The sequence below is a fragment of the Bos indicus genome, chromosome 20 (assembly GCF_029378745.1).
Source record: "Bos indicus isolate NIAB-ARS_2022 breed Sahiwal x Tharparkar chromosome 20, NIAB-ARS_B.indTharparkar_mat_pri_1.0, whole genome shotgun sequence".
Taxonomy (NCBI): Eukaryota; Metazoa; Chordata; class Mammalia; order Artiodactyla; family Bovidae; genus Bos; species Bos indicus.
In genome coordinates this window covers 18,611,237-18,625,210 of record NC_091779.1, presented here as the reverse complement: position 1 = coordinate 18,625,210, position 13,974 = coordinate 18,611,237, and the positions used below count along the sequence as shown (strand labels likewise).

The window sequence follows — 13,974 nt, the reverse complement described above, 5'->3', positions numbered from 1 at the left end:
TGTTTAGGTCTGTATTTTTAGCATGACATGTGAAAGGCAGGATTTTTTAAAAAGCGGTTCTATGGCATCTGCTGTTTGTGGGACATGGTGTGGCCCAGCAACTTTGAGACTTTATCTTGGCCCTCACCATGGCTCTGTACTGTCCCTCAGGCAGTTTCATTCTCTCTGTAAAAAAAAAAAGAAGAAGAGGAGGTTCTAAAACAGCCTCCTCCACACCTAAATGGAGATGCCAAAGCAAAATGCTCTAAATACAGTCTGAATCTGTATTTAGATCAGATTCAAGTTCTAAACCTGGAATAGAATTATTTCCACCACCTTTTCCCAAAAGCTGCATCTTCTTTTTCAAATTTATTTGCCATTTCAGTTGATGTAGGGACTTTAACTTAAAAGTTAATAATCATCATGACAAGCAAAAAAGGGGGAGCATGTTTAAATAAGAAGTCAGATTCCCAATATTACACAGACTGCCAACAGGAGAGCTCACCTAAACCAAAGCATGAAATGCTCATCAGTCTTCTCTGTAGGAAACATACATCTTATTCCACAACATTTGCAATGTCAAATTCAAATGCCCAAATGGAATTAATATAAATCTTATATCATGTGCACAAAGATGTACTTGATTGGTCATCCCAGAAAGTGAAGGGGATGTTTATAACTCTAAGGAGAGACAAGAAGGAAGTATAGTAAGATGGCATACAAAGAGGAGACTCAGGCAGCCAGGGAAAAGATCAACTTTTTCACATTGTTCTGAAGTCCAGTCAGTCATGGCCACTAGCACTGTTCCTCACCCTCGGCTTACAACAGGGCTCACTTTCTGATGCTTTGTTGCATTCAGGAATTTCATGTCAATTGCATGCTTATTTCTAACCATGTAAATTTCATATAATCCAATTTTCACCCATGTAACTGGGCTTAAAGGAAATAATATTAAAATAAATCATTCATCTCCCTGGCTATCTATCCTTTCTCCACCCAACTCTCTTTAGATTGAAGGATGAAGAGCTGTCGATCCCGGGAAGCATGTCAAGGTACATTTTTCTCTGCTAGGAGACACTGAGTGCTCCATAGTACAGCCATGGGATTTGCACACTACAAGCCAGTATCTTATTTGCCTGGTTCTTTTCATCAGGAAAATTTCATCAGCAAATTTTCATCAGGAAAATTTCATCAGGAAAATTTTCAAGGCCTGATGCTGATGGACCTACCTTGGAGCAAATTTCAAAGCCAGACCTTGTATTTATGAAAATAAAATACACATAGTACTTCAATTACAAATATCTACTTTGAATTCCAATTTACATGTAAAAATGTTTATCCTATAAATCCTAGGCTTGATTTTTGACTCAAAGAGTATCCTGATCTTGTCCTGAGCCACTTCCTTGAGGTGTCATTTTAATTCAGCCCTGCATTCACACTTTTATAAATCAAGTTCTACCATCTTTTCTAATATACATATCTCTTTGCTAGTTGACAAGCTCTGGGAGAAATTAAAAGTCACCCTACCTGGCTCCAAAACAGCCTGGCATCAGCTGGCAGGCCCACAGAACCAACCCAGTTTGCATCATCTTCACCAAAGCTTTCCAAGTACAGACATGAGCCTGCTGATACCAGAGTGGATTAGGATATTCCCGCTCTTTGCGTACAGTCTGGACACAGTTCCCAACCTGACCATCCCATATCTGCACATGCTCTTGTACACATGTGCACACACACACACACACATGTACACATGCAAGGAAACATGAACACCTGTCACACCTGCTTCTGACACAGCAGGAAAATACTTGTGAAATCCCCAAGGTAATAAATGTAAAAATTAACACAAAAGTACTGGGGTTCCCTGATGGCTCAGACAGTAGAGAATCTGCCTGCAATGCAGGAGACCCCAGTTCAATCCCTGGGTCAGGAAGATCCCCTGGAGAAGGGAATGGCAACCCACTCCAGTATTCTTGCCTGGAGAATCCCATGGACAGAGGAGCCTGGCAGGCTACAGTCCATGGAGTCATCAAGAGTCGGACACGACTGAGCGACTAAGCACACAGCACAACACAAAAGTACTGCTGAGGCTCTGAGGTTTGGAAGAGAGTATTCCAGGAATGCTGCTTCTGACTTCCAAAAGGAAAAACAGAGGTAAAGAAACAAGGGTCACCATAATTGAAAAAGACACATGTACACCAGTGTTCATTGCAACACTAATTACAACAGCCAGGACATGGAAGTAACCTAGATGTCCACTGACAGATGAATGGATAAAGAATATTACTCCATCATAAAAAGGAAGAAAAGTGGGTCATTAGAGTAATGTGGATGAACCTAGAGTCTGTCACACAGAGTGAAGTGAGTCAGAAAGAGAAAAGCAAATATCATATATTTAGGTATATATGTGGAATCTAGAAAAATGGTACTGATGAACCAATTTACAGGGCAGGAATAGAGATGCAGACATAGAGGATGGGCTTGTGGACACAGCAGGGGAAGGAGAGGGCGGGACAAACTGAGAAAGTAGCATTGACATATATACACTGCTATATGTAAAACAGATGGCTAGTGGAAAGCTGTGTAGCACAGGCAGCTCAGTGGTGCTCTATGATGGTGCTCTATGATGACCGAGAGGGGTGGGTGGAGGTAGTGGGAGGGGGGCCCAAAAGGGCAGGAATGTATGTTCACTTACAGCTGATTCACACTATTATACAGCAGAAACTAACGCACTATTATAAAGCAATTATCCTCCAACTTAACAAACCCTATGATAAGCCATGGGAGCTTCCCAGGTGGCACAGTGGTAAAGAATCTGCCTGCCAGTGCAAGAGACACAATAAACATGGGTTAGATCCCTGGGTCGGGAAGATCCCCTGGAAGAGGAAATGGCAACCCACTCCAGTATTCTTGCCAGGATAATCCCATGGACAGATAATCCCTGAGGGGCTACAGTCCACAGAGTCCCAAAGAGTCAGATATGACTGAGCAACTGAGCATGAGCATGATAAACTATAATGGAAAAGAATATTTTAAAATGAATATATATAGATACATATATATGCTGCTGCAGCTGCTGATAAAATTGCTTCAGTCGTGTCCGACTCTGTGCAACCCCATATATGGCAGCTCACCAGGCTCCCCCGTCCCTGGGATTCTCCAGGCAAGAACACTGGAGTGGGTTGCCATTTCCTTCTCCAGTGCATGACAGTGAAAAGTGAAAGTGAAGTCGCTCAGTCGTGTCTGACTCTTCACGACCCCGTGGACTGCAGCCTACCAGGCTCCTCCATCCATGGGATTTTCCAGGCAGGAGTACTGGAGTGGGGTGTCATTGCCTTCTCCGAGATACATATATCTACACATACATATAACTGAATCACTTTGTTGTATAACAGGAATTAACAGCATTGTAAGTCAACTATGAAAGTGAAAGTCACTTAGTCCTGTCTGACTCTTTGTGATCCCATGGACTATACAGTCCTTGGATTTCTCTAGGCCAGAATACTGGAGTGGGCAGCTTTTCCCTTCCTCAGGGGATCTTCCCAACCCAGGTATTGAACTCAGGTCTCCTGCATTGCAGGCAGATTCTTTCCCAACCCAGGGATCGAACCCAGGTGTCCCACATTGCAGGTAGATTCTTTACCAGCTGAGCCACAAGCAAAGCCTGTACATCAACTATACTTCAATAAAAATAAATAAATAAGAAAAAATAAAAATGAAAAAAGAAACAAGGATCACATGAATATCTGAAACTAAGTAGTACAAATAGGAGAATAAAGGCTGAGGCTGCCAAAGAAAAGCAGGCAGCATTTAAATTTCTTTTTTAAAGATCAGTGAAAGAACAAAAAGAAGAGGAGAGAGGCAAGAACTGGAAAGGGGTTTGAGTACAAAAGTTTAGTCCGAAATGACACCAAGGAAAGAAAAGCAGCCTGTAATTGAACAAACGTGAAATAACTGAGTTTCCATTTGAACTTTAAGCCAAAACCAGTGATGAGACTTTTTGCAATGTGGACACTAAGAGAAATGGGCAGAAACATCCCTTAGGTAAATCAAAGTGCAAATGGACAAAATATTATTTAACATTTTTTCAGGTTATAAAATATATAGTCATTTAGAGAATTTGAAAAATACCAAAAAAAAAAAAAAGGAGAAGAAGGAAAGAAGTACCTGTACTAAGGAGATAACCTCTGTTAATATACATTCTTCTGGTCACATATATGCAAATTATGATCACACTATATATGCTGTGACTTTTTTTTACATGGTATCTTGTCATAGTTTTCATTATATTAAGCCATCTTAATGAAATCAACAACTTTTAAACATTTACTTTGATTCTTAGTTTGTATATTCTGTAGGATAATGCTTCATACATAGTATTTTTTCCTGAGTTCCTAATTACTTCCTTAGAGTAGAATTGTGAAGGTTAAATTTGGTACCTGGTTCAAAAGCTTCCAAATGTCTTTTTAGAAATTTTGTGCTAATTTACACTGCCATAGGTTAGTTTGTTTTGCTACACCCCAGTCAGAAATTCAGAGAAGGCAATGGCACCCCACTCCAGCACTCCTGCCTGGAAAATCCCATGGATGGATGAGCCTGGTAGGCTGCAGTCCACGGGGTCGTGAAGAGTCAGACACGACTGAGCGACTTCACTTTCACTTTTCACTTTCATGCACTGGAGAAGGCAATGGCAACCCACTCCAGTGTTCTTGCCTGGAGAATCCCAGGGACGGGGGAGCCTGGTGGGCTGCCGTCTATGGGGTCACACAGAGTCGGACACAACTGAAGTGACTTAGCAGCAGCAGTCAGAAATTAACATTTTCTTAACATTAAAAATTCTCTACTAAAGTGATAGCACAAAATACAATGTCAAATGCACTATTACCCCTAATTCAGTTTACTACTTACGGTACAAAGTAAACTTCTGAATATGCATATAAGTTCTTACACATTTTCAGAATCATGAACTCCTTTGAGAATCAGCTGAAAAATAGGAAACTCAAAAAAAAAAAAAGCTCAAATACAGCAAATAGGCCTCTTAGAGCTCATATCTGAACAGTCTCAGACTCACTTCTAAACATCAAATCTGTGGAATTTCTGGAAGACAAGCTCATTTGTAAGCCTAGACCCAATAACCATTTAAAAACATAGAACACCCATGGTTTAGTGGGAAAGGACTCAATCTGAGCCATGGGACCTGGTTTCTGACTCAGCACTTCATCTAAACACGCTTAGGTCCTTATCACGTACTAGGCCTCTAGGATCCTTTCTGGAGCTTAAGATAAGACCAACCTTCACTGACACGTTGTTCAGATCCCTACTCTGCGGACAGCCTGTGGTTGTTTTCTGTATCTAGGCTGGGTTTCTTTATGTTCAGAACATCAAGAAACACAACATCTTGACTCTGTGTGACGTCCGCTCCATGAATACAAAGTTATGTCAATACTGCTGATTTCACAATTCTGATGGCCTTCCAAGGTAGATTGGGAGCTCCAGTGCAGCACAAGGTTGAGTCTGACTCAACTGCGCCTGACTTATTTAATCCATTCCCCAGTAAACATCTGTTAAAATAAACCAATCTAAGCAGAACAGAAAAGAGTGTCTTCCACAACCAGATAAAAGTAGTCCCACTTTGTTTGGGTTGACTATAAATCTACAAAATGTTTAAAAGTACACATTCGTTGGCCATCTTTTCAGCTTAAACAAAATGTTTTTATACATTTGATTCTTGTTCTTCATAATAGTTACGTTCTACAAAGTTCACTGGAAACACTGAAATAGTAAATACTGAACAATTATTCTTAGGGGGAAGATAGGTTCTTATGAGTCTCTGGTCATAACATTTTCATCAACCAATCAACACATGATCTTATTTTATGTGTGTGGTTGTTTAAAGACACCTTAATTAATATATATTGTTAATTCATTAGCATTGAAATGCTACAGCCAATAGCACCATAGCTCAGGCCTGAATAAAGCTCATCTGACACACGTTAGATGTGTGCATGTTTCTTGCATTTTTCTTCTGCAAGACACATTACAGACTCCTTGTGTTTGAGAACACTAGACAGCAATTCAACACTACATTTGGGGGTCATTGTAAACAGTAAAATCACCATAAAAAGCAAAAAAATACAACCTTAAATATATCAAGAAAAGGATACTTGTTTACAGTTGAGAGCTGGAACAAGAAGGCAGACATCATCTGGTTAGAAATTGAATAAATGCTTATGGTATTAGGGTTCTCCACAGAAGCAGAATCAACAGGAGATGTTGGTTATAACAGGATATATTATAAGGAATTGGATCATGCAATTATGGAAGCTGAGAAGTCTGACAAGTCAGAGGCCCAGGAAGCCAGTGGTATAGTTCTGAGAACTGGAGGGTCAATGGTGTAAGCCTCAGCAAAGGACAAAAACCTAATGTTTCAGCTCAAGCAGTCAGGCAGAGTCAATCTCCCTTCCTTCACCTTTTTGTTCTGCTCAAGCATCAACAGATTGGATGGTGGCCACTCTCCTTGCAGAAAGCAATCTGCTTTACTCAGTCTACCAATTCCACTGTTCATCTTAGCTGGAAACACTCTGTCAGACACACCCAGAAATAATGTTTAGCCAAATATCTGGGTACTCTGCAATCCAGTCAAGATGACACACAAAATTAACCATGTTTAATGGTTTAATTTTAATTTTAATTAAGAATGCAGAATTTATGCCATTGGCTTATGTGTTCACCAAGTATATACCTTTATAAAATCCAAAAAAAGTGATGTTATTTTAAATTATTTATTTCATAAAGAATCATTCTCCTGCCAGATATCATCTCCCAATACAATATACTGTTCTATGAACAAAGATAGCAGCAATATTATACTATATAAAGAATAATAATAACAATAATGGACACAACATATATCATGATATGTTAAATAAGCAGAGTGACACCTTATATGCAAAGTACATCATATGAAATGTTGGGTTGGATGACTCACAAGCTGGACTCAAGAATGCTGGGAGAAATATCAACAACCTCCAATATGTAGATGATACCACTTCAATGGCAGAAAGTGAAGAGGAACTTAAGAGCCTATTGATGAAGGTGAAAGAGAAGAGTGAAAAACCTTCAACATTCAAAAAACAAAGATCATGGCATCTGACCCTATCACTTCATGGCAAATAAAAGTAGAAACAGTGTCAGATTTCACTTTCCTGGGCTCCAAAATCAATGTTTCCTTTGGAAGAATAGCTATGACAAATCTAGGCAGTGTATTAAAAAGCAGAGATCACTTTGCCAACAAAGATCCATATAGTCAAAGCTATGGTTTTTCCAGTAGTCATGTATGGATGTGAGAGTTGGACCATAAAGAAGGCTGAGCGCCAAAGAATTGATGCTTTTGAACTGTGGTGTTGGGGAAGATACTTGAGAGTCCCCTGGACAGCAAGGAGATCAAATCAGTAAATCCTAAAGAAAATCAACCTTGAATATTCATTGGAAGGAAAGGTGATGAAACTGAAGCTCCAGCCACCTGATGCAAAGAGCCAATTCATTGAAAAAGACTCTGATACTGGGAAAGATTGAGGGCAAGAAGAGAAGGGGATGGCAGAGGATGAGATGGTTGGACGGCATCACCAACTCAATGGACATGAGTTTGAGCAAACTCAGGGAGATAGCGAAGGACAGGGAATCCTGGCATGCTGCAGTTCATGGGGTCACAAAGAACTGGACATGACTTAGCAACTGAACAACAGCAACATATATCACGATACTAACTCATTTCTCACCCCATTTATTCTTTTTTTAATTTTATCCTTAAAAACAGCATTTTAAAGTAGAAATTATTGACCCCATTTTACAGATGATAAAACTAATGCAGAACTTCTCTGATGGTCCAAGGGCTAAGACTCCAAGCTCCCAATGCAGAGTAGTTTCCAACTTTATATCAAAACCACAATGTCTTATTTAACATACTTTATAAGTATCAATATGTGAGGGAGTCCTACTCTTCATTCTTTTTCTTTAGGACTCTACTGACTATTCTTAGCTAATTTTATTTCCATTTAAATTTTAAAATAAGAATGTGACTCTCCATTAAGAAAATAAGAGCTGCTGGCATTTTGTGATAGCATTGACCTTTTTACGGAAGAACTGACAACCCTATGACATACAGGTATCTCTACCTACATAGAATCTTTCCATCCATGAGCAGAGTATAGTCCTCCATTTATTTGGATCTTCTTTAATTTCTTTCAAAAACATTTCCTAAACTACTAATGTATGGCATTAGAAATTAGTAGTCATTTCTTAGAGGGAATTAAGGGAGAATAATTATCAGGAAAGAGTATAAGGGGAAAGATAAATTGTTTTACAGATAATATGCTATTCTTGACCTGAATTTCTTTTTTTGTTTAAGAAAAACTCCCTGAAAATGTAACAGATGGCCACAATCATCTTTCATGTATGATGTATGGATAACATGTAAGGGCTCAAAAGGCAATCACTAGATCCTGGATAATACTCCAGATTAAGGTTTTTCAAATCGCAGGTTATATGCTTAGTGGGTTACAAACAGCCTTAATTTCAGATAGAAATTGTCAAGATTAAGCATCATTTCATGACAATTTTACTTAAGTTATGCACACATGTATCCACACACACAGAGATATGTACATATGTATGGAGACTACAATGTAAAATCTGTTTCTTATTGTTGACTACAGTAAAAAAATATTTGAAAAACCATGCTCTGGGAACTATTTTCCAACAGAATTCCAAGTGTGATTACATGGTATAATGCCTGGTACCTACCATGGCAAGTATTTTGTGGCTATGTCATTTTCCTTTTAGCTTAGACATAAACCTTAGATTTGAGAATACTTTGTGATAGAACAGAATTGAATAAGAGTTAATGGTGAAAACTGGAGGTTATGCATGAGCTAACTGAGGGAAAACATGAGAACAACAGGGTAAGGCAGGCAGCCGGAACCCAGTGTCTTCAAAGAGGACATAAAGGACAACGGAGCGTTAGCCCCGGAATGATATTAGAGGCTCAGAGGGCGTATTAGAAGGGGACAAGGTGCCGCAGAGGCAGTGAGTGAAGATCAAGGGCAGCTGTCTGAGGAGGTATTTCCTGGGCCTCCTCCTGGCTCCTGTCTACTAGTCCCTTTCTGAAAACACTCCTGAGCTGCACTTCTGCTTTTTACCTGCTTTGGTCTTCTAGCCTCTCCCTCAGTGGCTGAACTGTCACCAAGTCTGGCTCTCCATCTCTTCCCTCAAGAACCACCCTAGCTCTCTGCTTTAGGGCCACCATCTCCCACAGGATGTCTCCCAGCCAACCGCAGCTGCGGTTTAAGCAAAAAAAGATGAGGCCTTTAAAACATGAAATGGAGAGCAGCTTGAACCTGAACTCCTGGGCTTGCACAATCTCAACCAGAAGAATCCTCAACCAGAGCAACCATTTCCATATGGCACAGCAATTGGTGAAAGAGATAGAATTACCACAAAAAATAAAATAATGATAATAATAAGACAATATTTGTTGAGCATCTGTTTTATGCCAGGCATTGTTCCAAGCATCTTACATGAATCAACTCATTAAATTTTCACAGTAACACTGAGGTAGGTAATGTTTTCCCCATTTTGCAGGCGAGGTAAATGAGATACAGAGTTTTTAAGTAACTGGCACAGTCTCACAGATGCAAAGATATGGAGAATTTAGAAGGGAACTAAGAGCCAACTTTGAAGGAACCAAGAAAGAAGAGAATATTAAGTATCTTCTTGACAAAGTGGGACTCAGTGATTTTTCAGGGTCACTTTAGTTTGCCTTTTGTTATCACTATGAGTTCACACACACTCAAGGCAGATAGATGCTTGGACTCCAGCGGCTTCACTTGTCAACTTTTGTATGGGGAAATGTCCAGTGCCAATCTCAGAGAGGATACTTTTCTCTTCAAAAGATACTGCTTTTGTAGCTTCCAAACTAGGGCCCTCATAATAAAATGTTGAACAATTTCTCGGGACTCACCAAGACACTAATCTGAAAAAAGACAAGAAGGCTTAACGTCAGCTGACTACAATTCACCCTAATGATTTGAGACAGGTCAGTCCCCTAACTTATTTGGAGAAACCCAGGAAAAAGGCTGGTAGGCAGAAGGTATTTGGAAGAGCAACAAAATAAACCATTTAACCTATGCATCCAAAACTACTAAGGAAAAAAAAAAAAAGTCATCAAAATCCCAAAGCCCACTTGATAAATGGAGCTAAAATCAAACAGCTGGGTTAAATGTTGATAATTAGATTTTGGCTTCTCCATCAGGCTTTTCAAAGAACTTAAAAAAAAAAAAAAAAGAATCACTCAAAGATGGGAAGATTAGAAAGAGAGGTCTATTACTAAGTCTTACCAACAAATTTGAAAAACTTACTAAAAAAGAGAAACCTTTCAGCCTGACATTTAGACATTTGCTTATGTGATGTCCACTCTCCCATTAGAGTTCTGATCTAAATTTAGTAGTTTAAAAAGAACCAAGTCTCTCCTCCCACCCATTTCCAAATGCCAGCTAAGAAGGCCTTTCTCAGACTATTTGCATCCTCAAGAAACTTTAAAAAATTTAAGAACAAAAAGGTCAGAAAGTTCAAACACAGTATGCAGTCTCTCCTTCCTAAAATGGCCATTTGGTTAAAATCTATGACAATGAAAGAGTTAAAGTTCTGCACTGTTTAAGAACAACCGGTTGACCTTTAAATCTGCTGGTTTGAATCCAATCACCTTTCAACAAGCATGAACTCTGGCACGAAGTGTACTAACACCAATTATTTTCATAGTGTACATGACAGAGCTCACAGTGTCCTGTTTAGAAAAAAAATAAAGTAATACATACTCATTTTCCAAAAGCCAGACTTAGAGGCCGAGTGTCTCTGTTGGCAAGGATTGTCCTTCTGTAACTATCTCGAAAAGTGCTGTTGGAGAAGGCCTTTCCTGAAAAAATCACAGTTTCTCAATGAAAGTAACTTTTCCATGTTGTTTAAATTGTTTAATGAAATGGTTTCTCCCAACTTTCAAAGGTAGCCGACAAATAAGGTGTTCATTCCTTCCCCCAGGGTATCTTCCCAACCCAGGGATTGAATCCATGTCTCTTATGTCTTCTGCATTGGCAGCCAGGTTCTTTACCACTAGCATCACCTGGGAAGCCCAAGTTAATTACTACAGTTAAGAGCTTTGCGTTCCACATAGGTACGAGAAAAACTTTTGCATCCCTGGGCAAAATGCTGACTCTTACTTTGAGCAAAGGCATGAACATTCTGGGACTCAAAACCAAGCAGTTAATAACCTCAACACACTTTATATACTCAAGGCAAAACTTGGCTTCTAGCTGATTCATGATCTTTACTTTGTTTACTGTTTAATTTTCCGTATTACTGCATTGTTCATGACTGTTCTTCTACTCTAATTCTCTGTTGAAATAAAACCCATCCTTCAAATCCTGAAGAAGTAAAAAAAAAAAAAAAAAAAAAGGTGTTGAGTGTCTACTCCTTAAAATGATTCTCTGCTTTTTGAAAGTAATTCCCATGAGGTTCTTTTCAGTGGTCATATTCCTTCATGCCTTCAAAATAGAATCCAGTTTACAGAAATTCTGTCCTGGACTTTTTAAGAGCAGATGGCATGGTTGCTTTTCTATAATGCACAGAGAGAGGAGCTCTCTCCAGAGGCCTGTGGCCTGCGACCAGACAGCCTCTGGTCAATTGCAAAACTGTGTTCTCGTTTATCTTCTACCCCCAGGCCCCCTCTGTGTGTCATCCCACCCCATTTCTGTCAGTCAGTTGCAGGGAATACTAACCCCACACCTGGACCATATCAAGCCTGAGTGTGCTTTCAGGGACTGAGGCTTCTGAGCTTCCTTCCCAAATCCTCCTCTCTCAGCATCTCTTGCGCCGGTGAGATTTCTGCTAGCTGGGTCCACATTTGCCAGTCCCTCCTCGCCACGATATTTGGTTGCCCTCTTTCACTCCCTGCTATGTGACAGTCCAGAAGGAGAATGGTCAGGATCTCACAGCCTTGTGGGCAGTGGCCCCAAGCCAGTGCCCAGACCACTGCCCTCACAGGCACTTCTGCTCTGGGGCTGAGGGGGGAGGGGCTGGATTCAGGAAGAGAGGGCACTGCCTGCCTTGGCTACTGCTCACAGTCCGTATCAGGAGGACATCTGCCAGCCCTGGTGCTAAGGTCCCTTGGAGTTTACTATCTATCGGGACAACCTGGTCATGTGACTCGCCCTGAGGACACCTCTGAAATCAAAGGAACGTTCCCAGAGCCCTGGCATAGCAGGGTTATTCCACAGATGTGCCAGGTCCCTTGGAGTTTACTATCTATCGGGACAACCTGGTCATGTGACTCGCCCTGAGGACACCTCTGAAATCAAAGGAACGTTCCCAGAGCCCTGGCATAGCAGGGTTATTCCACAGATGTGCCAGGCAAGATGGGCAGCCAAGGCTTCCACAGGCCTTGCTCTCTGTCCTAATTCTCATGCCTTCCTAAGAAGCCAGAGCAACCTTACCAGCTTCTAAGCAGCCACAATTTCCGATCCCTTTTTTCTGCATCCAGAACTGAAGCACTGTTAAAGTCCAAATACTCACCATCAACCTCAACTTAACAACTGATTCCCCTCCTACTCATCTGCCTTGCCAAGATTTGGGGAACAGGGAAAATCAAAGTATCTTCTTATGTTAAATACCATCCTCAGCCCAACAACCAGCAGAACTCTCATCACCTGAGTACATGTGAACCAGCACTACACCTGCGCCCGACTCTTTTAGTTATGCCCCTTGCACGCAGGAAATAACTCCCTTGGTCACATCATTCTAAAGTCTGTAACACAAAAAGAGACCTGAAGTCCTATGTGCTTGAAGAATTGCACAGCCATATCCTTAGTTAACATTTTCTGTTTTACTCATCAGGGTTCACAGCCACCATTTACTCTCCTTTCCGTCAGCATCCTAAAGGCCATGCTACTGCTACTGCTACTAAGTCACTTCAGTTGTGTCGACTCTGTGTGATCCCATAGAGAGCAGCCCACCAGGCTCCCCCGTCCCTGGGATTCTCCAGGCAAGAACACCGGAATGGGTTGCCATTTCTTTCTCCACCTAAAGGCCATAGCCACTACCAGAAAAGCAATGTGGTTTGGGGGGAAAAATATCAGGAGATACCCGAAGACAAAAGATTGAGGATTCAGGCTCAGAATTGTTATTAACTGAACGACTTTGGCAAAGACAGTACAATTCACTGCAACCTCAGTCTCACCTTCTATAAAATGGGGATTGTAATAGCCACCTCAGAGGGTGCTATGAAGGAAGCAATAAGATGATAAAGTGAACATAATTTTGAATTATGAACAGAGAAAGAGGAAAAGAAGAGAGAGGAGGAGAAGAAAAACTGAAAAGTTCAGCTTCCCACCAGCAAGCAAAATGAAGTGTTCAGACAGGAAGCCTGAACAAGATAATACAAACTGTAATACTCTCAGGAACTGTCAAAGGAAGAAGCTACTGTAATCTCCAAATCTGGTCACGAGCTCGGTCTGAGCAGCACATTTTGACCCCCTACCCGGACGCCCGGGTGCACTAAAGGTTTGGGACTAACCTGCAGGAAAAGAGCAGAAACATTCCTCAAAGAGCAACTGAAGGACAAACTTCCAGAGCGCGGGGAGGCAAACACCTCACACCATGAACTTACTTATCCCTTCGTGAGTTCACCTTTGGGAGAAAATTCCAGCTTTGTGTTTTCTTCTGGGCCCTACTCAAAAGGGAAGTTCTGCTCAGAGGCCTGAAATAGAAAACAGGAAGTCAACAGAACTGATTTTCCTAACTCCTCAAATGTAAATCACTGTATTTGCTATGGATAAGAACTACCTGTCTTTTTCAAAGGAGGTCACGTGCCAATTGTGTACAGAAAACATCCTACTCCAGGGAAAAAAGGAACAACACATCAGCTTTCTTCCTAAAAGGAGGAGGGAG

General features: G+C 40.7%; 1 protein-coding gene across 1 annotated transcript in view; it reads right to left on the bottom strand.

Annotated features, from left to right (window-relative positions):
• The window catches only part of PDE4D (phosphodiesterase 4D), a 1,602,952-nt gene extending 1,589,333 nt beyond the window's left edge, over window positions 1-13,619 (bottom strand). The window contains exon 1 of the mRNA XM_070774938.1: window positions 13,601-13,619. The gene's annotated coding sequence lies outside the window, so the exon portion shown is untranslated. The remainder of the gene's footprint in view (window positions 1-13,600) is intronic.
• Window positions 13,620-13,974: the final 355 nt, after the last annotated feature.